Source organism: Cupressus sempervirens, chromosome 3 (genome assembly GCF_028749045.1).
Source record: "Cupressus sempervirens isolate cs-2001-9-10 chromosome 3, ASM2874904v1, whole genome shotgun sequence".
NCBI lineage: Eukaryota > Viridiplantae > Streptophyta > Pinopsida > Cupressales > Cupressaceae > Cupressus > Cupressus sempervirens.
In genome coordinates this window covers 812,549,540-812,576,396 of record NC_143120.1, presented here as the reverse complement: position 1 = coordinate 812,576,396, position 26,857 = coordinate 812,549,540, and positions in this window count along the sequence as shown.

Genomic DNA, 26,857 nt, shown 5'->3' with positions numbered 1-26,857 from the left:
TTGATCTCTTGAGTAGTAATGTTAGACTTAGGCACCCTTAGTACTTGGAGGAGTCCTTCATTTAATCATTCTTTTAGTATATAAAGGTATTCTTTTTCCTCTTCTTATTCTTTAGGAATATCTAATTCCCTTAGCTACTCCACATCTTGTGTAGGTAATATACTACTAGGGGCTCCCTTTTCTTTAGGAACAAAATCATGGTGCCTTCCTAATGGTGAGGTTGGAGTAGGTGGTTTTGGTTACTATGGAGAAGAGATCTTTCTAGATGGGTCCTGTACCTCTTGACCTTCTAGGATCACTAGTTCTATTGGCCTCCTAGAAGGCTTTATCCTGTAATATACCTGTTACATATTGTAACCCCTACCAAATATTTTGAATTTTAAATACTGCCCACCCAACTGTCACTTTTCGATTTAATATTATTTTAAACATCCCCAAGAATATCAAAAAAATTAAATGAAAACCCTACGATATTTCTTCCCTGTGCATTTTAATGTTGCTTGGTGGGCCCGCAAGTCACCGTCGTCAGAATAAGATTGATCAACGGCTGGGGCTATGTCGCTATGAAAAGTTGCATAATGTTTTACCATAGCGACATAGCACCCTTTCGTCACGTTGTTAGGTGGGTCCTCCTTTTTCTTGATTGTTTCTTCGACACTAAGTTTTGGTAGATCCATAGTGGGCGCTATGGCGCTATTAGAAAATTTGTGTTCCTCGTCGATAGTGACATAGCGCCTAGACATAAAGTGATACTATGGTAACATTAGGAAGGATCATGGGTCCCAGGTATGCCCCATCAGATACCAGTGGTGAAAGTCAGACACGTTCGCAGATGGTCATCTTTCCATTGGCTGAGGTATGACTATGGAGTGTGGGTCCTATTTCACTTGGCAGGCCACTAATGAGGACTTGTTAGACAAGTTGTCATGTGGCCAGTTCTCATTGGTTGGTATACTGGTAGGTCAGATCCATCTTGCTCACCATCAGATCAGTCTAAATCAACGGTGGGTGCTATCTTGCTATGGGAAGCTACAAGGATGTTACCCATAACAACATAGCACCTTGGCGATGCGTCGCACAGATGAAGTAATGGGCCTGCCTCTCTCCAAAGTAGTAGTACGACTCATCCTAAATGGCAGTTTTCAGATGGGTCACGATACAATGGCAATTTTTCATTGGTCTATTCAGCCAACTCAGTGTACAATTGTACAAATTTCTTACTCACCCTCAAATCAGTGTGGATCTATGGTAGGTGCTATCTTGCTATGGGAAGCTGTGAGGAGGATACCCATAGTGACATAGCACCCTTTTGCCATGTGGATTAGTGGGGCCAGATCTCACCAAGATGAAGATGCCAGGTTGTACTAGGTGGTTGCTAGGTGGATTCATGGACCAAATGCTTTATGTAGGCAAGTGCAGTATTCTGAGGATCTTCCATGATCGTTGATCTCATGGAGATCAATGGTGGGAACTATCTCACTATGGAAGTTTCTTGGAGGATATCTATGGCAACATAGTACCTCAGTGACACATAGTAGGGTGGGGCTGAGTGTTATGAGACTGCAGGGATGGTACCAGTTAGGGCCAATTTGTATGCCAGGTGTGTTGAGTTGGTTCGTGGGCCCAGAAGTTTTAAGGGCAGAGCATGGTGGTATGGTGAGTCTTCGTGATCGTCAAATTAGTCAAGATCTATGGTGGGCACTATCTCGCTATGGGAAGTTTCCTAGAGGATACCCATAGTGACATAGCGCCTTACTGACACATGTCCCAGTGGGTCCGGTGGAGGCAGTAACTATACTGCGGCTGACAATTAATGTGACTGTCATGGTCAAGTTTACAAGGTGGCACAATTAGTAATGAAAAAAGATGGTCAACCATGAAAGACTCCTACAAGGTGGGAAGATAAAGGGAAATCACTGGCCCATGTGGCTCGTCCTGCTTGCATCTAAAGTTCGACTCATTGACTTGTTGATTCACTAGCCAAAATGATAGGAAATACCAAGTTTTTTTGCATAATCTGATCTTATGGTCATTTCCAACCCACCTTGGAGTAAATAAAAAATAAAGAAGAGCACTCCACCACCCCTCTAGTTGATCCATCTACCTGGTCAGGATAATCAATGGCATCATTTCTATCTTTTCGAGGCCCTATTTTAGTTAAAAAATTAGATTTCATGGTACCAAAAAGCTATATTCAGATCAAATTTTCTTCTGGAACCCCATGATTATTCTCTGAAGGACTTTAATGCAGTGGTTGGGGAGTAACTTCAGTTGGAGGACATCCCAGTTATGCCTGAGCTATAAAGGCAATTTCTGTGAATTTTGTAAAGGTCGGACCTTCTCTATTTCTCTGTTAGTGCTCTGCAAATTTTCAATGTAGATTCCCCTGTGCCTCTAAACTACATGATTTTCTATCTTATCTCCTTCAGCCATTGATATGAAAGTGCAAGGACTCTTTTGCCTCTTACTGATGTTTTGTAGAGATCTATGATCTACATGACTATATCTCCTTGGCCTATGAATGATAATATAAGTGAATCTCTCCTTCCTTGTGTCATTCATCTTGGTCTTCTACTCTACATGTGATTATTAGGTTAAAGCAAGTCTGAATGTGTATATCCTTAGTTTCATTCTGGTTCAATAATGCATATATGGGCAGAGTTTGGTCCGAACACTCTATTTTGGTGCATCACCTCCTTAGATTAGATTAGGTAGATTTTCGTTAACGCTCTCCTTCTCCCTTTTCCTCTCCAAGAGTAGTTAGGTGCATCTTGATAGTAAGAGGAAGCCGGCCTTCTCCAGAGACTCAACCTCACAGTTCAAGTCCCACAACTTGGAGGTTGTTTCCATGTTTCACTAGGTTGTCCTCATGCATAGGCTTTGAACAAGGGTGCAAACCTAAGTGACAATAGTTTTTGGCACAATCGGTGGGACAAACTTTTCAAAAAAATTCAAGCCTACTGGTGTCAAAAGGGAGGATTTCAAGATCAGTACTGAGGAGATAGTAGTGGCTTCAATGTTTAAGCCTTCAAGAGGCTCATTCTTCAAAGTACTTGGCAACTCTGAGCTTCAAATAGACATCTGGTTCTAGACTAGAGTTGCAGTGATTCATGCCCAGAGCTGAAACAAGGGCATCTTCTAGAGGTAAGTTTCAATATCAAGAGCTTTCATTTTCAAACCCTAGAAGAAGGAAGATTAGAATATCTTTATCACCAGTTAGGAGTGAAATAGTAAAAAATATACCTACAAGGTCTATCTCTACTCCTCTTGCTGTTAGATCTCAGCCTAGACTGCCATCAATACATATCAATAGATCACTTATCTATATGGCATTTCCTAGAGCTCATACTTTTTCCACCTTCAATGGTGGGAGCCCTCTCTTATTAGCCCAAAGACATGACATACCAGTAGCTTCTCTCAAAAGTATACCAAAGTTTACTGGTGAAACTTCTATATCTCCCTCAGAACATATTCAAGAGGTTGCAAATGTCTACAATATTCACGGTATTACAAAGGATGATGTTGTAGTTAGGCTCCTAGCCTCATCCTTGAAAGGAAAAGCACTACAATGGTACAGAGGTTTAGCTCATAGTTCTATAATAGATTGGGATGGATTAGGAGCAAGATTGTGCAAACATTTTGAGGATAAAAGTGACTATTTGTCACTTTTAGAGTAGTTGACTACTATAAAAAGAGCCCCCCATGAATATATGACTGATTTTAATTATAGATTTCAAAAGACATGGGATAGAATACCTACTTCAGTGAAGCCTACCCCTGGTAATGCCTTCTTGCATTACTTTAGAGCTTTTAACAATAATATTTCCACTACAATCCAAACTATGGGAGGAGATACCTTGCCTAATGCTTATGATATAGCGATAAGCGCATAAAATATATTGATACAAGGAGGTAAACTAGCTCCAAGGCCTCCTATGCCTTTCTTCCCTGATGTTTCAAATCATCAACCTGCAATGGCTCCCCTTCCCACAACTTCTACATCATAATCCCTTACTCTAGTCCCTCAAGCTTCCACATCCTCAAATGGGATAGATGAAATCAAAGAAATGATGCAATCGCTAATGAAGAACATGGATAAAAGAGAAAAGAACCTAGAGAAAAGATTGCAAGATCATGGGAAGAGGCTAGAGGATAACTCCTCTATGATGCAGAAAGTAAGCAACAAGGTGGTGACCTTAGAAAGATACAAAGCTAAAGGTAGTAAGCCTCACCAATTGCAATATCAAACTCCAAACAGTGGTAGGCCTCCAAATCTTAATCATTGGAACAATTCTTTTGATCAGAGTAGGTAGGGTGGCCATTCTTCAACCTCAAATGTAAACCAAAGTAGGGCCATAGTCCCTCAAAATAATATGGCTCAAGATCAAGATTTTTGTCCCTCCTATAACTACTCTTATGCCTATCTTATGTGTTAGAAGGCTGAATCCTTTATGGCTTTGACAGTCCAAGAACTTGCAGCAAAACAATCATACAAGGGGGACCAATTTAAAGATGCCTCAGATATGCAAAGACAAGGCGATTGCTCTTTCATGAATCATCAGATGGACGAGCATTGTAATGTAAACCAGGATTCCATTGCTCATAACACTAGAAGCAAAAGAAGAGCTATGGAAGATGCTATCCCTCCTCCCAATCAGGCCTCAACTTCAAATGTGATATCTCATGAGCAAGCAGCAAATAATCAATCAAGTACCTTTCAACAACAAAGGCAAAATCAAGGTAGAAAAGATACAAGTGATCCTTAGGTTATTCCATATCAACCTCATACAATTGCATCTCCCAAAGCTCCTACCAAAACACCCACTATGTCATTCAGTGTGGTAGAGAAAATGAAGAAGACAAATGTGAATATCTCTATGTGGGATGTTGTTGCTACTATACCCATGCAAAAGAGGTTGTTGCAACAAGAATTGGAAAAGATTGAACCAAATGATCAGACACTCAGCATGGAAAGTGCCAGAAGCCTAGTACAACCATCAAGGGAGGTAGAAACAAGTAAAAAGGTTAGACCTCCTCCATTGTATGTTTCTCTAATTATAGGGGGCAAACTAGTCCATAATTGCATGATTGATTCAGGGGCTAGCAGTTCAGTGATGCCTAGGTGTGTTGCTGATGCTTTGGGAATGAAATATGAGCCCATTGTTAGGGATGTATTATAGTTGGATGGTAGTACTATCAAGACTATAGGGATCCTTAGGAATGTGGAGATGGCCTTACATGCATGCTGTAGTTGTACTGTAACCCAAGATATCTCTATTGCTGAGGTCAAGCCATATTTTTCCATCTGTCTATCAAGAGACTTTATAGCCCAAATAGGTGGTTACATATCTTCCAATTGGTCATATATGTCTTTTAAAATAAGATATGGAGCCAATGCTTCAATTAGATTAGAACCTCAAGCTCTCCATCATACTAAATCTTACACCCCTAATTTGATCAACATGAATTGCCCTATCCTAGAGATGGGTGAGAATGACATAGTGAATGACCCCACCACTTCCCTAGAAGAGATACCTAATTTTTTCTTGGATGAATGGGATAATGCATATCAATTTAATCATATGTCTGAAACCCTTGAGACAAGTCTCAGTATGTATTGTATATTGGAGAAAGATGCACTTGTTCCCAATCTTGTGGAGACTAAAGAAGATATGAGTGGGATATGGAGTATGTACTTTGATGGATCAAGGAATAAAAATGGATCAGGGGCTAGTGTGATGTTGATTTCTCTTGCACAAGTAAGGTACTACTTCCCCTTGAGGGTCCAATTTAGTTGCACTAATAATGTGGCCGAGTATGAATCCTTGATTCAAGGTCTCCTACTTGCTCATAAAAGAGGAATTCGAGCCTTAAGGATGTATGGAGACAGTGAGTTGGTGGTTAATCAAGTTAGAAATTAGAATACCACCAAGAATGGTTTGCTCAAGTCTTATAAAAATAAGGTATGGGATTTTCTTGAAAGTTTCAATGCATTTAATATTCAAAGCATCCCTAGAAAAGAAAAAAGACATGCTGATAGACTTGCTGCAATAGGTGCATCTTATGATGTGCCAGGGAATCTTGAGGAGGAGAAGAAGCAAAAAATCAAAGTGGTAGTAAGGCCTGCCATCCCTGATAACAACATCCATTGGCAAGTGTTTGAATCTGATGAGAAAATTGTGAGCTTCTTGCAGAATGAGGCAGAATTTTAAGAGAGAAATCAGTCAAGACTGCAGGATCAGTATGGTGATCAGATTATTCATCTCAGTTCTAACAAATTGCCTAAGGGTCTCATTACCTTAAAAAGTATTTTCAATCCTGATGACCAAACAAGAGGCAGAGACATGAACCTAGCTACTGATAAAGATGATCATATTCTAGTCATGGTTGTTGATGGAAAATCCTTGAAAATGGGGAAGGTATGTTATGAGATTGAACAAGAAAATTTTATTCATCTATGTCAAGAATTTAATGATATATTTGCCTAGACATATGATGATTTAAAGGGTTTTGACCCAAGGTTATTTCAGCATACCATAGATTTAATTAATGATGTAAAACCAGTAAGAGAAAAATAGAGACAAGTGAACCCTAAAATTGAACCCTTAATGAGAAAGGAGCTATCCAAATTGATTGAGGTGCACATAATTTTCCCTATTAAGCATTCATCATGGGTAGCAAACCTTGTCCTTGTTAGGAAGAAGAATGGAGAAATTAGATTATGTGTGGACTTTAGGGACCTTAACCAAGCTTCCCTTAAAGATCACCACCCTCTCCCTTCTGTGGAGTAGATTTTGTCCAAGGTTAGTGGTTAAAAGAGATTTTCATTCCTTGATGGATTTTCTGGCTACAATCAAGTGTTGGTTAAAGAGTCTCATAGGTGCAAGACTGCATTTACCACTAAATGGGGTACCTATGCTTATTGTAACATACCATTTGGACTAACCAATGAAGGTGCTACATTTCAGAAGGTGATGGAGATGGCCTACAAAAGATTGATTGACAAGTTTGTCTTAGTTTACTTTGATGATATCACTATGTATTCAAAGGATGTAGAAGATCATTTTGATCATCTAAGACAGGTATTCTTAAGATGCAAAGAGTTTGGGGTTTCCCTTAATCAAGGCAAGTGTGTCTTTGCTACTAACCAAGGAAAATTATTAGGACATATTGTATCTAAGGATGGCTTAACCATTGATCCAGAGAGAACAAAAGAAATACTTTCCCTTCCTCTTCCTAAACACAAGAAAGGGCTGCAAAGTTTCTTAAGTGGGATAAATTTTGTGAGAAGATTTATCCCTAATCTTGCTACCATGGTGAAACCTCTTACATCTATGCTCAAGAAAGGTATGTTCTTTGCATGGACCAATGAAGGGAAGGAAAGTTTTGAAGAGATCAAGACAGCCATAACCTTAGCCCCTACTCTCATGAATCCAAATTTTGAGAAAGATTTCATCCTTTATACCCTAGGTGGTGAGTCAAGCATTTCTGCTGTCCTGACTCAAAGAAATGATAAAGGTGATGAGCAGCCCATAGCTTTCTTTAGTGAAGGGCTTAAGGAATATGAAGATAAATACAGCTACATAAAGAAGCAAGCACTTTCAGTCATCAGAGCTTTAATGAAATTTAGACACCTCCTGTCTCATAATAAGATCCATTTGTTAGTACCCCATGCCAGTGTGAAGGATTTCCTTTTGAGAAAAGATATTAGTGAGAAAAGGGCTGGCTGGATTACTAAAGTGATGGAATATGATATTGACATTTAGATTACCAAGTTGGTAAGAGAGAGGGGGTTGTGTAAACAGATTATCATCTCAAGAACCTGATGAGGAAGTTGCTATGATACTGATAGATCGACAAGAGGTAAGAAATAGCGACCCAAGGAATTGGATGGATGATATGATGAATTTCTTATTAGGTAATGGATACCTTCAAGGATTAGATAGAAATAAAAGGAGATAATATAGATTACAATCAATTCCTTATGTCATAGTTGACGGTGTCCTCTTTAGAAAATATTTTAATGGAGCCCTATTAAGATGCCTTGATATAGACCAAGCTGAAAGAATGATCAAAAAGAACTTCATGATGGTCCTGATGGTGGTCACTTCTTAGCTAGAACAACTACAATGAAGATCATGAGGTCTGGTTACTTTTGGCCATCCTTGTTCCATGACTGTCATAGGTATGTAAGGAAGTGTGAAAAATGTGCCTTCTTCTCTGGTAAACAAAGACTTGCAGCTCTTCCCCTTCATCCTATCTAGGTGGATCAACCTTTTGCTTAGTGGGGATTAAATTTCATAGGCCCTATCATTCCTTCTTCCAATTTCGGTCACAAGTGGATTCTAGTTGCTACAGATTACTTCACCAGATGGATAGAGGCAATTGCATTGAAGGATGCCATTGAATCTTCTGTTGTGGAATTCCTTAATGGAATTGTAACTAGGTTTGGTGCTCCTTCAACCATTATTTCAGATAATGCAAAGTCTTTTGTTGGAGCTTAGATTTGTGCATAGGTAGTGGATCATAATATCTATTTGAGCACATCCTCAAACTACTATCCTCAGGGTAATGGATTGGCTAAGTCCTCCAACAAGAACCTAATCAGGATCATGAAAAGGACAATAGAGGATAACTAGAGAGGTTGCATAAAAAATTGAAGGCTGCATTGTGGGCTGAAAAATAATGCCTAAAAGGTCAATAGGGAATTCACCATTTATGTTAGTTTATGGTAGAGAAGCAAGGCTTCTAATTTCATTGGAGTTCCCATCCCTAGAGCTAACTCATTAGCTGGAGTTGATTGAAGATGATGCCATAACAATAAGAATGGTAGAGCTAATGGAGCTAGAAGAGAAGAGAAGTAAAGCCATGCAGACCCCAGAGACTCACTAGTAGCATGTAAAGAAGAGTTTTGACAAGAAGGCTAAGGTCAGAATCTTCAAGGAGGGTGATTTTGTTTTGAAATGGGATACAGATAGGGCAAAACTAGGAAGACACTCAAAGTTTGATGCATTATGGAGTGGTCCCTATCTGATTGTCAGTTGCAAGCAGGCCAATGCTTTTCAGTTAAGCAAGCCTAGTGGTGAAATTTTTCCCTTCCCAATCAATGGGATCTATCTCAAGCCATGTTTCTGAGGGTTTGAGATTCCATGTACATAGTTAGCTTAGTTTCATTTCTAGTTTGTTCCCTACTTTTCTAAGAAGTGTAGGAGCATAGGATTGTCTCTGTGAGATAGAAAGTGTTGAAATTTTGAAGGTTACGGAAGGAGTTTTGGTCTCTAGTTCCAGTTGCAGAGATAGGGGTTTCAAGGTTTTCCTCTCAGAGGTAGGGTTAGGGTTTTATAGCGTATGCAAGATCTACATCTTTTTGATTGTGTAGCCCAATGGATGCTTCAAGTCACTGATCTTATGCATAGTAGCCTAGCATCCCCTGTGTGTTGCTAGAAATGCTACATATTGTAACCCTCGCCAAATATTTTGAATTTTAAATACTGCCTGCCCAATGGTCACTTTTCGATTTAATATTATTTTAAACATCCACAAGAATATCGAAAAAATTAAATGATAAACCTACGATATTTCTTTCTTGTGCAATTTAATGTTGCTTGGCAGGCCCGCAAGTCCCCATCATCAGATCAAGATTGATCAACGACTGGCACTATGTCACTATGAAAAGTTGCACGATGTTTTTCCATAATGACATAGCACCCTTTGGCCACATTGTCAGGTGGGTCCTCCTTTTTCTTGATTGTTTCTCTAGCGCTGGGTTTTGGTAGATCCACAGTGGGCACTGTGGCACTATAAAAAAATCTATGTTCCTCACCAATAGCGACATAGCGCGTAGACGAAAAGTGATACTACGGTAACATCAGGAAGAACGATGGGTCCTAGGTGTGCCCCGTTAGACACTAGCAGTGAAAGTCAGACACATTGGCAGATGGTCATCTTTTCATTAGCCGAGGTATGACTGTGGAGTGTGGGTCCTATTTCACTTGGCAGGCCACTAACAAGGACTTGTTAGATAGGTTGGCATGTGGCTAGTTCTCATTGGTTGGTATACTGGTAGGTTAGATCCATCTTGCTCACCGTCAGATCAGTCTAAATCAACAGTGGGCACTATCTCGCTATGGGAAGCTATGAGGATATTACCCATAGTGACATAGCGCCTTGGCGATGCATGGCACAGATGAAGTAATGGGCCCACCTATCTCCAAAGTAGTAGTACATCTCATCCTCAATGGTAGTTGTCTGATGGGTCACGATACAATGGCAGTTTTTCATTGGTCCATTCAACCAACTCAGTGTGTAGTTGTACAAATTTCTTACTCGCCGTTAGATCAGTTTGGATCGACGGTAGACGCTATCTCACTATGGGAAGCTGTGAGGAGGATACCCATAGCGACATAGCACCCTTTCACCATGTGGACCAGTGGGGTTAGATCTCACCAAGATGAAGACGCCAAGTTGTGCCAGGTGGTTACCAGGTGGATTCATGGACCAGAAGCTTTATGGAGGCAAGCATAGTATTCTGAGGATCTTCCATGACTGTTGATCTCGTGGAGATCAATGGTGGGTGCTATCTCGCTATGGAAAGTTGCCCAAAGGATATCTATGGCAACATAGCACCTCAGCGACATGTAGCAGAGTGGGGTCGAGTGTTATGAGACTACAGGGATGGTACCATTTTGGCCCAAGTTGAATGTCAGGTGTGCTAAGTTGGTTTGTGGGCCTAGAAGTTTTAAGGGAAAAGCACGGTGGTATGGTGAGACTTTGCAGTCATCAGATCAGTCAAGATCTGTGGTGGCTACTATCTCCCTATGGGAAGTTTCTTGGAGGATACCCATAGTGACATAGTGCCTCGATGACACATGTCCCAGTGGGTCCGATGGAGGCAGTAACTGTACTGTGGTTGGCAGTTAATGTGACTGTCGTGGTCAGGGTTACAAGGTGGGACAATTAGTAATGAAAAGAGATGGTCAACCATGAAAGAATCCTATGAGGTGGCCAGATAAAGGGAAATCACTGGCCCACATGGCACATCCTGCTTGCATCTATAGTTTGACTCATTGACTTGCTGATTCACTAGCCAAAATGATAGGAAACACCAAGGTTTTTTGCATAATTTGATCTTATGGTCATTTCCAACCCACCCTGGAGTAAATATGAAACAAAGAAGAGCACTCCACCGCCCCCCTAGTTGATCCATCTACCTGATCAGGAAAATCAATGGCGCAGTTTCTATCTTTTTGAGGCCCTATTTTAGTTAAAAAATCAAATTTCATGGTACCAAAAAGCTATATTCAGATTAGATTTTCTTTTGGATCCCCATGATTATTTTCTAAAGGACTTCAATGTAGTGGTTGGGGAGTAACTTTAGTTGGAGGACATCCCAGTTATGCCAAAGCTATAAAGGCAATTTCTGTGAATTTTGTAAAGGTCGGACCTTCTCTGTTTCTCTATTATTGCTCTGCAAATTTTTAGTGTAAATTCCCCTGTGCCTCTAAACTACATGATTTTTTGTCTTATCTCCTTCAGCCTTACTGATGTTTTGTAGAGATCTATGATCTGCATGACTGTATCTCCTTGGCCTATGACTGATAATATAAGTGAATCTCTCCTTCCTTGTGTCATTCATCTTGGTCTTTTGATCTGCATGTGATTATTAGGTTAAAGAAAATCTAAATGTGTATATCCTTAGTTTCATTCTGGTTCAATGGTGCATATATGGGTGGAGTTTTGTTCGAAAACTCTATTTTGGTGCATCACCTCCTTAGATATTAGGTAGATTTACTTTCATGCTCTTCTTCTCCCTTTTCCTTTCCAAGAGTAGTTAGGTGCATCCTGATAGTAAGAGGAAGCCGACCTTCTCCAGAGACTCAACCTCACAGTTCAAGTCCCACAGCTTTGAGGTTGGTTCCATGTTTCACTAGGTTGTCCTCATGCATAGGCTTTGAACAAGGGTGCAAACCTAAGTGACAACAATACCCTCAAGCCTCCCTTGGTTCTAACTCTTTTGACATGCTCATCTCCTTGAGGCTCTGACTATTCTCTCAATCTTTTCTCTCCTCTTTCTTCTTGGGGCAGCATGTCAAAGGATTTTAACAACATATTTAATCCTCTAGCATCCTCTATGAATGTGATCTTTGATGCTTTTACTTTGTCGAGTTTTTCATTCATTGTATGATACACCTCTAAAAAATTCTTAAGTATTATGCTTAGCTTCTAAGCCCATGTTTTGGCATCTAGTAAGTGATCATATGTTTGGTCCTCTTTATGAATATTGTCTTACAATTCCTTAAAATAATGCCATATTCTCTTCTTTTTCTTCTAAAAATCAATTTCATCATCATTAATGATGACGTCCTATGGGAAATCAAATTTACACTTACCCCTTGGTGTTATTTTTATCTTTTTCATTAGCATATGATAAAAGCCTCCTATATTATTGAATCTCTTGGAACTAATATCCATGAAGTAATGTTTGAGTAAATGATACAACTCCTCTTCTCTTATCATTGCAAAATAATGAAAAATTTTGAGATCTAGTGAAAAGGTCCCCTTATGGGTCTTTGTTGGGAAGTCAGTATCCTAGAGCATATCAATCTACCTCATGACTTCCCAAAATCCAATCTTTAAAGGAACATATGTAAGCATCAAAAGAGGTCTTCTTGGAAAACTATAAACTTTGATAATAGTTGTGTGAGGGTAGAAATAAATATCTCTCCATTGGTGAGATATCTTTGGCTTAACATTACAATAAATTGGTCTTAATAATTCCTATAAGAAGTGAGGAAAATCTCTAAAAAATGGAAATATTGTCCTTCTAAGAGAAATTCCAAACTGATTTTCAAACAAATTAAAACTAGGTTGTCCTCAATTAATTAACACGATAGTTGACCATAATTGTAGTGGTAATGTATTATTATCCCTTTCAAACTCCATCTATATATATACTCATTCTAGGTTATAGGTATTGAGGAAAGTCAAATAATTATAACACCACACTTTTGAATTCCTAAGCACATCTACATAGTTGACTTACTAAAATTTCCTCTATTTTCTAACCCTAAAACCTAGTATAGAGTAGTGTGTGTATTCACCAATATATCATCATAGTACTCTGCATTACCTACAATGTATGAGTGTTCAAAATTTAAGGTAGGTTAGGTTACAGAGAGAGGAGGGGTGAATCAAGAACTAATAAAACTTTAAACTTCACCAATTAATCCTTCATATATTATTATGATCTAATTGCATACATGAAATAATGAAAGTAATAAAATTCATAACACTTTGACACAAGATATGTTGACCTAAGGACCTTCCAAATAGAAAGTAATACTAGGGTGGGGATGATACCCACAAGATTTAATACCTCTGTATAAAGTTGGCTCATTAAGGCTTACAATTCACCACTTCTGGTGATCTACCCTGTTAGGAGCAATAAGGACTATTAGGTTCACCTCGTTAAAGGATTCACAATCATACAATGAAGTATGCACTCTGTTAGGAGATTTAGAAAAAGACTATTAAGTCCACTTGGTTAAAGGATTTGACTGATGCACCTGTTAAGATGAATAAATGGCTGATCTCTGATCTACAACTTTGATTTTCTGAATGAGATTCCTTGAATTGCAACAATCACCTTATTGTGATAGATAAGTATTTGCAATACCATATACTTCTTGTAGCCTTCTTTAATTCACACTCATTTGCTTCTTTCTTGTTCTCATACTTATACTTAATTTATTTGGATATGACACAATACATTACATATATATCAATCTAATTAATTACCTTCTAGAGTTAGCTACAATACCAAATTCAACATAATTCACAAAGTTGGCCAATTGTTGTAACTCAAGTTTTAAAGAAAAATTTGGTGATGTTTAGATTCTCAACAAATACTGTCAACACTTGGCATCTTCTGCTCTACTTGCTCCAAAACTTTGTTCTCAAATTCTCTTTTTACCCTCTACGAATGTTTTTCTTGTCCACTCAATTCTTCATTGTATTTATGGAAAATTTTAACCAATTGATCCAAAATAGGTTGTTTCTCATCAACCTCAATGTTCAGAGCATCAAGAAATATGCTCTTGATATCTTGAAGGACTTGATTTTTCTTCTTCCTTTCCTCTCTGAACTTTTTTTGCCTTGCTTTCTTCTTTCAAAGTTCACCAAGGGTATCCATCTCTTCAAGGGTAAGGTTAGAGGTATCCCAATGTGGAATAATAATGTCCTCATCTAGATCAATTTCTTCCCCTTTCCCCTTATTAATAATAGAATAGTAATTTCTTTGCCTTTGTTCAAAACTTCAGTCCTTGGTTGAGACTAAGTCTTAATTGTCATTACACTAGCCATGGTGGAAACAACAGTGGAAATAGTAGAAATAGAAACAAATGTAGGAATAGTAGAAATAACACTAACAAAAGGAATACCTTGTTATTGCTTGGTCAAGCCTAGTGTTAGAATGATTTGAGCCTGCTGCTTAGTAGATGAAGTGTTAGACACTTCACTCAATTGAAGTACTTGTTAAAGTAACTCCAGAGATTGGTGATCTAGTTTTAACCTCAAACAACTCGGTACAATCTTTCTTTGAGCTAGATTTCACTAAGGGTTCAGTCAGAGAATGATGAAGGGAAGTCATGATCCCTACTACTATCTTCTCTACATTAGTATCCTCAATACTCTAAATTTCTGGAAGACTTCCTCCTGTAGCTTCTCATTCTTCTTCCTCATCAACATCATCAACATCTACATTTTTTGTTTCCTCATCTTCTATTTCTACATCTTCATTATATTTTGCCACATCTTCTTCCCCGTCCTTATCATCTATTTGCACAATATTATCACTAGGCTTGTGCAACCCATAGATGTTTTCCCATCCAATAGAATTGGATTTCACCCTAGATTCAATGTCTTTAGACAAGATAAAAAATGCACTAAATTAAGCTTCTTCTTATTTTTCTTCAATGATTTCTTCACCTCTTTGTCACTAAGACTAGGCCTGAGTTGTCTCAAGGTCCATTCTTTGATGCCTCTAGCACTGTTTGCTACATTTTTCCATACTAGTGCAACTGCCTTTTAGGATATTTTCAACAACTTGTTTGACCAGTTCATCAGGGGAATACTTCCATTTTTCCATTTGTGCCACTAGGGCATCTTCATTATGTTTCTTCTCTACTGTACTCTTGGTGTCATACTTAAGTGATTTAAGGATTACACTCCTCCTCCTTCCATTATGTTCAGCCTCTCTTCAAAGGGAGCGGCAATCTTCTGGAATATGATCTAGTCAGCTTCATCCTCTTCATCACCTAACTTTAGTTTCCTATTCAATTTGGTGGATCTCCTTGTGAACACAATAGGGGAAGACTTTGTAGGATTTTTTATTATGACCTTCCCTTTCTTCTTGGGAGACTCCTCTTCTTTAGGTTCTTCTTCCCCTATATTTTTGTCTTCATCTTCATCTTCATCTTCATCTTCGTCTATGTCATCTCCCTTACCTTTAGTAAGCATGAGGAGAGCTTGATGACTTGGTGTACTTCATGATTTTCTCCATCCTCTTTCTTCCTCTGTTTACTGCCTAGGGTAGCTTGATCTCAAGTCCAATCTTGACCTTTGCCTCCTCATATGTTCCAAAGTATGTAGCCTTGAGATCCATATGCTCATTTAAGAGAGCCTCAATAATGTCTTTGGTGTCATAAATATTCATCTCATAACTCAAAGGTTTTACCCATGCCACTCTTGGCTAAACCGCTTGGATGTAAATTTTATCATAGTCTACTAGAAAACATATGTCTTGCTCATAGTCTTGTACTAACTTTTTTGGAATCCTATATCTGCTCTGCATCTTTTCTTTGAATGTTTCAAAGTAGGCATCCATTATACTTTCAAAATTTTCTCCCATTTGAGCTATGAATTCATTATTTGATATAATATAGGTATGTCTTTCTTCCATACCACAATTGGGAAACAATTTTGAACATGGAATAATAAATAGGTTAAAAGAGAACCAAACTTACATGAATTATTCTTGGAGACTTGGATACTCCTCATGTTTTTTCCCAATTGACTTAATAGTAGCCTGACAAAGTCAAAAGATAATTTTTTTCACCACCTTCAATGCTAGGTCAACTGCTTCACAGGAAATGTTGTTCTATCTTCTTGAGCTATATAACTTGTGAGAAATCACATGTATCCCAAACTTGATTTTCATGTCTATTACTCTATTAAGTTTTATTCCTCTACCATCTCACTCAACAAGAGTTCTCTTTGTTAGTTCAACCTAACCTAGGGTTTTCATGGTTTTTTCCTTATTCAACATTGGTAACCTAGTAATCTTGTGTATCATCTTCTTTGTAATCTAGATAGGGTGATCCAACCACAAATGTATCCTGTGAACTCTACTTAAAATGTATCTGATCAATTTCCCTTGAAAATCTCATGACATATGCATAATGTGTGTGAAACCCTTTGCCTCCAAATGTGTATGCTCGAGTTTCAAAACACCATCCACACAAAGTTCATTGAATGCTTGGTTCATTTCTAGGGTTCCAAGCTCTTGAATCAAACAGTGATAAAATGACTTGATATCATGAATTAGAAGTACCTTTAGAGGTATTTGAGACTACACTCCAATTGGGTCAAGTGCCTCTGCAATTACTGCTATCAATTTGAATGTGAGAGACTTGCAATCCACTCCATGAATCAACATCTCTGAACCCTTCTTCGTTTTGCTGCTTGAAGATGCCATTTGCTCAATTAATTCTTGAACACAAAAATAACTTCACTAAATACTACTTCAAATCGCTGGAGGGCTTTGAAATTTATCTTCACTATTAGCTCTAGAAAATTCATGGTGAAATGACTCGATCAATTTTCTCCTTTTAACAAAATTTTGTCTTTATAATTGCCATTAATGCTTTGTAAAAATGTTCACTCGGTGATAGCTTGTTCTCCACTTAGTTTGATCTTTATTTCTTGGAAGAAACCTTCAACTTGGTAAGAACTTTGAACTGGGTAAGGCCACTAACTCAACATTTTCATCCCAAACTAGGAAAAGATATGCAACCCAACCTTGCTCAGTAAGGTCTTGAACTTCAATCATCACCCGGTGATCCTTGTGCATCTTGAATGATGATATGGATCTTTCTACATGCTACTTGGAACTAATGTTAGATGACTCCTTCAATATTATAGTTCCAATGATCTCTATAAGGAATTAAGTAAAAGTGATTGTACCACCCAACTCATTGAATTAGGTGTTAACAACTTCAGGACTTTGTCTTGAATTCTCTTGAGATTTATGCACCCATTGCTCCCTCATTTGTTTTTTGATGTTGTTAGCTTTAACTTTCTTTTCATATTCTACTCTTCCTTAGTTCATATAGTTCTTCATAGGATGTCCATGTTCTATACATACAAAACATCTCTTTGTAGTGTCTCTCCTCCTAATGTGATGTTTTACAAAATTTGCTCCATTGTGCCCAAACTTACCATAGTATCAAAATTTACACCATGTGTTGTAATCCCATCCAAATATTTCTTTCACAATTTTCTCTGTTGGTTTCCACTTATTGGTCTTGCACTCTAAAGATTTGTGTCTTGTTTGTTGCAATTGTGACACTTTCCTTCAAACTTAGGTTTTCTCTATGCACTGACTTACTTTATGTCTATGCTTGTTACAGTTGTAACACTTTCCATTGAATTTTTCTTTACCATTGCTCCAACATGTATTTGATGCATGACTGTCTTACCACAATGATTGCACGTAGGTCTTTTATTCTTTTGAGCTCCTTGCTGAGATGATTCAACTTAATCTATATATCCTAATCCAACTTTACCTTTGTGTCTATATTGACTTTGCTCATTCAATTGATTCATGATTTCCTAATATTTCACCATTCTTCATTGGTATGCTTCTCTATGTTGAGATCATTCTTCAATGTTTCATTTTATATCCTTAAATTGATAAGCTCTTGATTTGTATCATTGAGTTGATCAATTAGATCTATTTACTAAAGGGATAGTAGAAAGAGAAACAAATGTCATTGTACTAATAATAATGTCCTCATCTAGATCAATTTCTTCCACTATACCCTTATCAATAATAGAAGGAACAATTTCCTTGCCTTTGTTCAAAACTCCAGTGCTCAGTTGAGACTAAGTCTCAACTATCATTGCACTAGTGATGAAGGAAATAATAGTGGAAATAGTAGAAATAGAAATAAATGTAGGAATATTAGAAATAACACTAATAGAAGGAATACCTTGTTCTTGCTTAGTCAAGCCTAATTTTGAATGATTTGAGCTTGTTGCTCAGTAGATGAAGTGTTAGACACTTCACTCATTGAAGTACTCTGTAAAGTAACTCTAGAGATTGGTTGGGTGCTTAGTGATCCAATTTTAACCTCAACCAACTGAGAAATGATGCCTTGTAAGCATCTTTGAAAATTCCACATTCCTAAGAGAAGGATCCATGTGTTCACATCTTGTATTTTCACAAGACAAATGGAAGACTTTACAAGAACACATGGACCATTGATCTTCTTTTAAGATGAGTCATCATAAGTGAATCTCCTTTATCATGAGATTAAGTCCCAATCATTCATTTAAAGTCCATTTAGAATCTTCTCCTTAAGTAGCTTGAATCCTCTTAAGTGTCGACTAGACACATGGAAGCATCTCACTTTTTCACAAGGTCAAAGAGAGGAGATTGCAAAAAAGTGGTAGTCATCGATCTCTTTTCTTTTAACTCTTGCATACATTGTTGCATTTAGGGCCACTAACATCATCCACATGGCCCATTAATATATCTAATCTTGGTTAACTCCTGAGGTACCATTGAGTATTTACTCCACTAGAAAATGGGACTCGAATCACAATCTTTCTTTTTCATAAGGAAGGAGAGAGAAGCTCATGAAGATACAAAAATTGCCTGATTTAAGATAGTGGGTCTATCTACAATGTGCATTCGATCATCCTTAAGTCCACATGTCAGACTTATCACACTTTGTCCATGATAGAATTATGTAGACCAATGAAATTCATAATAATTATTTTGACTGGATAGGTCCCACTGCATCCATCTAAGCTCAGGTCTCTGCCACGTGTCAAGATCTTGCTTCTTTGCAAGGCAGGATATAGAAGCTCATGAGTAAGTGACATCAATCTCCCAACCAATGATGTGATAGAATTTCAAAGCTTTGGCCTACCATCAGACACATATTTGCATCTCATTTTTTTCCTATGATCTCTGTCAAGCCTCACAAAGATACACTAACTATTGGATTGTATCCCCATCTTTCCTGGAAACATACAATTTATGCACTAAGGTTTTAACATTAAAAGGGATACAAACTATGGGAAGATGACTTAAAGAAAATTTGTGAGTGGCTAGGAAAATAAAAAGGGGCCAAATACATGGTATGGAGACCCTTTCTTAAATATATATTAAGTAAAAGGGAATTTCATGGGGTCACAACTTAATGTTATAAATACTTAGGAAAAAAGGGGCATCAATTCATTATGCAATCACCCTCACTTAAGTTACTTTAAAATTAAATTTAAGATATAAAAATTTAAGGGCTTCCACACATTTATCTAGGGTTTTCACTTTAGGAAAACTTTCACATGGATAAGCACAGATAAAACCTAGTTCAGAACAAGCACAAATGAAAACTTTTTCCAATACAAGTATTTTGTAAATCCGCAAAAAATACTTCCAACACTACCTATTTAAAATGATATCTCATGAGGCTAGCCCAATTTATGCAATCTTTCTTTCAATAGAAAATAAAAATAAACTTGCACATCCAAAATTTGAAACCCTCAAAACTAGAGTTTCCCACCACCCTATGCAACAAAGTAATTACATCTACAATAAGCTCTTTGAAATGAAATTTCTTTCATGTACTAGGAAAATGAGACTTATTGTCTCAAGTAGCTATTATCTCATCACACCTCATGAAATCCCTAAGGCTAAGCCATTTTATAGAAAAAAAATTTCCACTTTAGGGTTATAGTCAGTTACAACAAGTTGGCCCAAAAATTGTCGATAAATTAGGCCAAACAATTAAAACTTATTCAAGCTCCTTACAAGCAATCACACTAGAAACAAAAATTGGAAGACCAAGAGTCACAAAATAGACTCCACTTTTTACATTGAGACTAATACAACCACTAGAAGACCGAGATTCACAACTTAGAATTCCACAAAGATGTCCCTCTTGGGATTTGAACCAGGCTATCCACAATGAGAACTCATTTCTTCAACCAACTAAGCTAAACCCCTTGGTTGATAAGTTGATGATTTGATCAAGGATAAATGATTAAATATAGTAATTTAAGATTGATTAAGCATAACATATAGTCTAGAATAGAGATTAAAAATGCTGAAAGGGGGGCTTATAGTTTACTAGATCATTTTTGGGTGATTACATTTCCTCCTATTTGACTAGTGAGCAATTTAGGAAAAATGAAGTCAAAGAATGATGATGTTGAGTTGATTTGGAGAGATTTGAATCCAAACTTAATTGAATGAAGTACAGAGAGATAGATGATCCCAAATGCACAGTTGATAAGTTGTGGAATTGAACATTAGGAAAGAAATAGATAAGACAATATCAACACCCATAACGATAAGATGAGAAATAATATGTCCAGACAATATAAACACCCATAGCATAATAAAATACTAATTTTTACAATATAGATAGATAGATAGATAGATCAAGAGTCTATCCTAGGTGAAGTAGAAAACAAATAGATAGTAGAATCAATTTGCTACTAGATTGTTCTTTCCCCCTTGGCATTGAAATAAAAACAAGGTAGAGGAGATATAGAAGTGATATATATATATATATATGATCAAATTAAGATAAGATGAGGCCCATGATAATAGATAAGATATTCAGAGAGAGGAGAACCAAAGTTTGACCACCAAGCATTGATAATTTACCCCAATTTGACTACATTTGATTAGAAAGATAATCGTGAGAATTAGATAAAAACAAGAATAAAAGCGAAGAAATGAGAGAGAGAAGATGAAGAGGTGGAAACAATGAAACAAATAATTTCCTCAAAATATGTGATGGTTAAGCCTCATAAACTTGATCAACTACATAGAAGAAGAAAGAACTTAAACACAATTTTGACAAGCAAGATAAAGTCAAACTTCAATTTTTAATCCCAAAAATGGATCTAGGATGTCGAAATTAGGTTAGGGTACAATAGTTGTAGAAATATGAGATGTTTTAATTTTTTATAGGTCAAAATGATATGTAAGAATCCCAAAAGGGTAGATAAATAGGATGATATGATTAACCCCTTTTGATGATAGGAAAATAAAGAAGATAATGATAGAAAGATATGAGATATGATGAAGACATAATCAAGAAGAATAAAGGATATGAACACAATCGACTAACATGTCCATGAAAGAAGAAGGAGAATCTCTCTAAACTCATGCAAACTAAACTAAAATGAAACCCTAAAGATGCAAACCAATATGAAAATGAAAAAGTATAACTTTGCATGGGTCAATTATATAGGTCCTTACTATTACATTGAGCTAGAATGTGAGAACCTAGAATAAGAATCAAAGACATGAAGTTCAAGATGACTCGTTGGGAGATTCTCTAAGTTTAATATTGCAAGATTACACTTGTGCCAAGGCATAAAGGCCAAGATAACCATGATTGTGATCTTGCATGAGAAAACACAATGTAACACAAAAGGATGATGCCCTAAATATTCTAAGTGTCCAAGGGGGTTAAAGAAAGAGACACTTATGATCATCAGAGCTACACTCATAAGTAGAAGACAAAAGAAAACATGCCCCATGCTCCATGCCCCTAGTCCTCTAGTTCAATGATATCCAAGAGAGACTAAGGAAGGAACACTCATAACAAATAACACAAGTAACACACAAATAAAATTTCAAGCGTATCTCAGTCAATTTTAGTTTAAGAATGATGTGAAAGGGAAAATGAAAGAGAAATTTTTGACTCTTTAGGACTCATGTTTTCAAGTGATAAATATCATGACCCAAGAATAACAACAAGGTGTAAGCTCAAAGACACTAAGTGTCAACGAAAGTGTTGAGAAACACTATTTGTGTGGTATCCCCAAAGCCTAACACATGTGATTCATGCCCCCTAGACCTAGAAAAAGACCCTAGGAAATAAGTATTTAACATGGAGTTAAATGGCTAGGTGTCAGGCTTGCAAACTAATTGATAGAGGTGCATAGACCTCAAGCAGTGTCTGTGTCTAGGTTTTCAACACTTGGAATAGTTTTTTTTGTAGGACTTTCTTTTGTATTTTTGTATTATATTTGATTCTATGGGTGATACAAAAAAGGATCTATTACTTGTTTTTCACTAAGATGGTCAAATTTTCAGGACATTTTATGATTTTTAGAATTTTTTCAAGACCTTAAGATATTTACAATCTCTAAACAATAGAGCGTCATGTGTAGAACTTCTTAAGTGAAGGTTATTGATAGGTTTAGGGAGTCTTTCTCCCTCATGTGTAGAAATATTATATGCACCAAAATCAGCAGCAATAGTAATGATATATGGGCCCAAATAATTGGGTTCAAATTTTCCCTTTTGAGCTTTATTTTGTTGATTCCTAGAATTCTCTCATAAGACTAAGTCTCCAACCTTGAACTATCTAGGGACAACCTTCTTGTTATAGATTTGAGAAATTCTTTTTGATAAAACCTAATGTGATCAAACAAAACTTTTCTTCATTCATCTAAAAGTTTTAGTTCATGTAAGCACATGACTCTGTAATCCTCATTTGTCACAAGGCCTCTTAGAGCCACCCTAAGTAAAGGAATCTCAACCTATAAGGGTAATAGATTGAAGACTAGTTTTGTTTGATCTTAAATTTATTAAAAATTTGTTTAAGTTCCTTATTCTTGAAGTGTCCTACATTATCAATAACTATAGAGGAGATCACACAAAATTGACAAATGATATAATTTAGGATGAATAAAGAGACTTGCTTGCCAATAGTAACAGACAAAGGCACAACCTTGACCCAATTTGTGAAATAATCATTAGCGGTAGTTATGAACTTGTGATCACTAGATAAATTAAAATGAATCTGGTCCACTGAGTCATCAACACATTGCTAAAAAAGCCAATGTGTAATCGAAGGTATGAGCTCCTGTTGATGACCATGTATAAGGTTTTTGTACCATCTTAGATTAGAAATACTCCAAACTAATGAAGGTTTAGCACCTATTTAATGCAATATCATCAATCCCCTTGCACCTTTCCCTCTTTCCCTTTTTTTTCCTTTCTCCTATTTAGAATTGGGGTAAAACTTAATAGATCATCTTTAAAGCTCCTATTTATATGGCATTAAGCTCAAGGTAGGATCTATTCCCCTAGTTCCTTTCTTCCATTCATCTATTCACTTGGAATCTACTCTTCACACTAAAATGACTATATCTTAGAATTTGTGCTTGATTTCAGGGATCAAGGACCTATTTTGGGATCCTGAAGGTTATGGGCTATGGTAATTAGGAGCGTACAACACCCTAATCTACTAGGACTGCAATGCACCCATGATGAGCTAATAAGGGATGTAGTGCACCCTTGATTGGGGCCTATTTTGGGTCCTCTGTGTGTATCCCATGTCTAATAATTTTTAAGGTGCAAAAATTTAGGCAGGTCGACCTACGGAAGTAAGCTATATTGAGCCCTTTATAAACCCTTCCATTTGCTTCATCTCAAATCCATGAATCATATCAAGCATCCATCAAATTCAAGTTCAAGATCCCTCACTTTCAATCCCTCAAGTTCTCAAGCATTATTCAAGCATTCAAGTTATCTCTCCATTGAAGATCAAGGATTCATGTATTCAAGCTATTGAAGGAGTTTGTGCAAGATCTAGCATTTCAACATTTGAAATCTCCCTTCATTAATTCAAGATCCTTTGTTAAATCTTCCTCATCCATCCTCTCAAGATCTATATTAATTCCTATGGATAATTTCAAGCACATGAATACATGAAGGTTTTGGTTTCACTTTTATTTTCTTTCTGGGGATTTAAAATTGACTTAAGGCTATTTCATCTATATACATGATTACATTCCAAATTAAAGAGAATACTCATAGATTTACAATTCTTCTATGTTAAAGCTATCAATACTACTTGTAATCATTCTATTTTTATTTCAATTCAAAGTTAATTCCTAAACTAGGGTTTGAATGAGGAAAATCCCCCTAACAACCAACAAAAAAAAATTTATTTTAAAGGTTTTGGATCTTAGATTGAGGAACATGTTGTAGATTTGAATACCTTTTTCATTATTTATCAAAACTATGAATTCATAATCAATTTCACATACTGTCATTGGGTGCACACTGTAACCTTGGTGATCCATTTTCCCTTGAAGATCTAGTTCATGTTAGAATATTTAGAATAATTAGGGAAGGGGGTGAATTAGTTATCCAAGGTCCAATTGTACTAATTGAACAAACAAATAGTTAAACAAGTTTAGGTCTTATCATTCCATGGCTTGGTCTCTACTACAAACTTTTAGTAACATTAGCTAGTTGTCTATTATTCTAAAATAACAGACTTATAGAATGTAAACTTTAATCAGTAAAACATCATAATAATGTCCACAAAAGTTTGACACTAGGATTTAATGTGCAAACCCAATTTGGGAAAAAACCACTAGAAACATGTCACCAATTTTCACTCTTCTGAAGTGAGCCTTGTTAGGAAGCAACCTCGTTAAAGGTTACAATACACACTATTAAATGTGACTTTCTCAAAGGATTTAATCACCTTATTAGGAGTGGCCTTGTTAGAGGACTTTAGAATATTTCATTAGAATGTCACATGGTCTAAGGATTTACATGACTATTAGGTCCTTATGATTGTTAGGTCAACCTTGATTAAAGGATTTCAAATATTGTTTACAATGGTTAGAAAGTAAAAATAGGTTTGATCTATTAAGTACAACTCATGTTGCATGTACAGATCTTTGTTCATCTCTCATGTACTAATTTACTATCTGGCCTCCACTATTATCTCACTCTCTAATTCACTTGGAAACCCTTCAAGGAATCACCCTTTAGCTCTTCTCAACTCAATTAAGTCTTCTACTTAGATTTTTCAGTTAACAACATCTATAACAACTTTAACTCTCTAGAACTTCTTCACACACATAACCTCTCTACAATCTATATACTCTTACCATTGAAATTTCACCTTGGTACCTCCTTAAATAGGTAATTCTAGCCTTTTCCACTTAAATAACACTATCAATCGTAGGGTTTATGATTTGATCCATCAAATACAATGAATTTGATCACCGTTTTATTTATCTCTTCTTTTCTAGAAACTTCTCTTAGAATCCATCTCTTAGGTCATTTACCTAATCCTCTCATGGTATTAAATGATCCGGCTCATTGATCCTTATCTTCAACACAATTTCCATATCCCAAGAAATCAACTTAGTTTGCTAGAAATTGTGGTTCCTTGCAAATAGTTAAAATTTTATTCTTTGGCCAACACTATGTTCTAACACTCGATCATCGCTGAATCAATTAGTGGCTATAAAACTTATTTCTCGGCACATACATAGTCAATCAATTGATACTGATGCTCACTCAACACTAACTTTTCTCAACACTTACTATGGCTTGGTTGACACTAGCATCACTCGACATATGCATCAAAATTCTTTAGTCTTCTACTTTATTACTTGATCAGGCATATACATTTGATATATATTTTTTCATACTCTCAACTCTTGTACATTAATATCTTCTCCTCTTGCAACATGATTTTAACAATCCATACATCTTGTCAAAGTCCAACTAATCAAGTGTCCATTTATAGTTTTCCTTTTCATAACTCAACCTTTCCTCTAGATGCTTTATTTATGAGTATCTTCTCAAATCCTCTTCATCAATCAAATAGATATGATACTTAGATCAAATAACACAATGTCTCACTGATAGGTTTGACATCAATAACAACATAACAATTGTTTCAATTGTAGTTTCTAACAATCTCCCTCATTTGCATTGATGGAAACACATTTTAAAATATTTTAGTAATGCTTCAAGTTACCATACAATCCAAAATGTGTACAACATGAGTAACACTATCAGATCTTATTTAGTATCCTTTGTTTTATTTTGATCCATATCTCTAGCAACATCTCAAGTAGATCTTATGAACTCCCTCTTAGCATATCTCTGCCAACTTTTACTTTCTCCTTCTTGCTTATTAATCCTTTGATAATCTCTCCCTCACAATGTCATAGATATTCCCTTCTTCTAGATATAAATCTCCCTCTTTATATTTTAGACAATCTCTCCCTCTTTGACAACAATGCCAAAGACACTAGCTCTATCTCACGCATTCTTCTCATGTAGATACTTTCATGTCTATTTTGAATTCTTCATTTGTCATCTTCATAGGACTATTCCATTATTCTATCCTTCTTCTATACTACTCCCTTAGGTAATCTCCTAAAATAGAACTATCTTTACCGATGTGTAAAATAGTCTAATCAACACATTTGATGCAGTGCTTCACTGTGTCTTAAGTAGCTTTTTCTAGGAGAATCACCCCCAATTTACCTATAAGATATTCATGAGCATCCTTGGGTAAAGATTTAGTGAATATGTTAGCTATTTGTTCTTTAGTATTCACACATTCCAATTTGACTTCTTTGTCTTGAACTAATTCTCTCAAGTAATGAAACTTTATAGTAATATGCTTTGTTTTTGTGTGCCTAACAAGATTCTTGGATATGTTGACAGTACTTGTGTTATCATAATATATAACCACTAGATCAGTAATCTCTTCCTTCATAC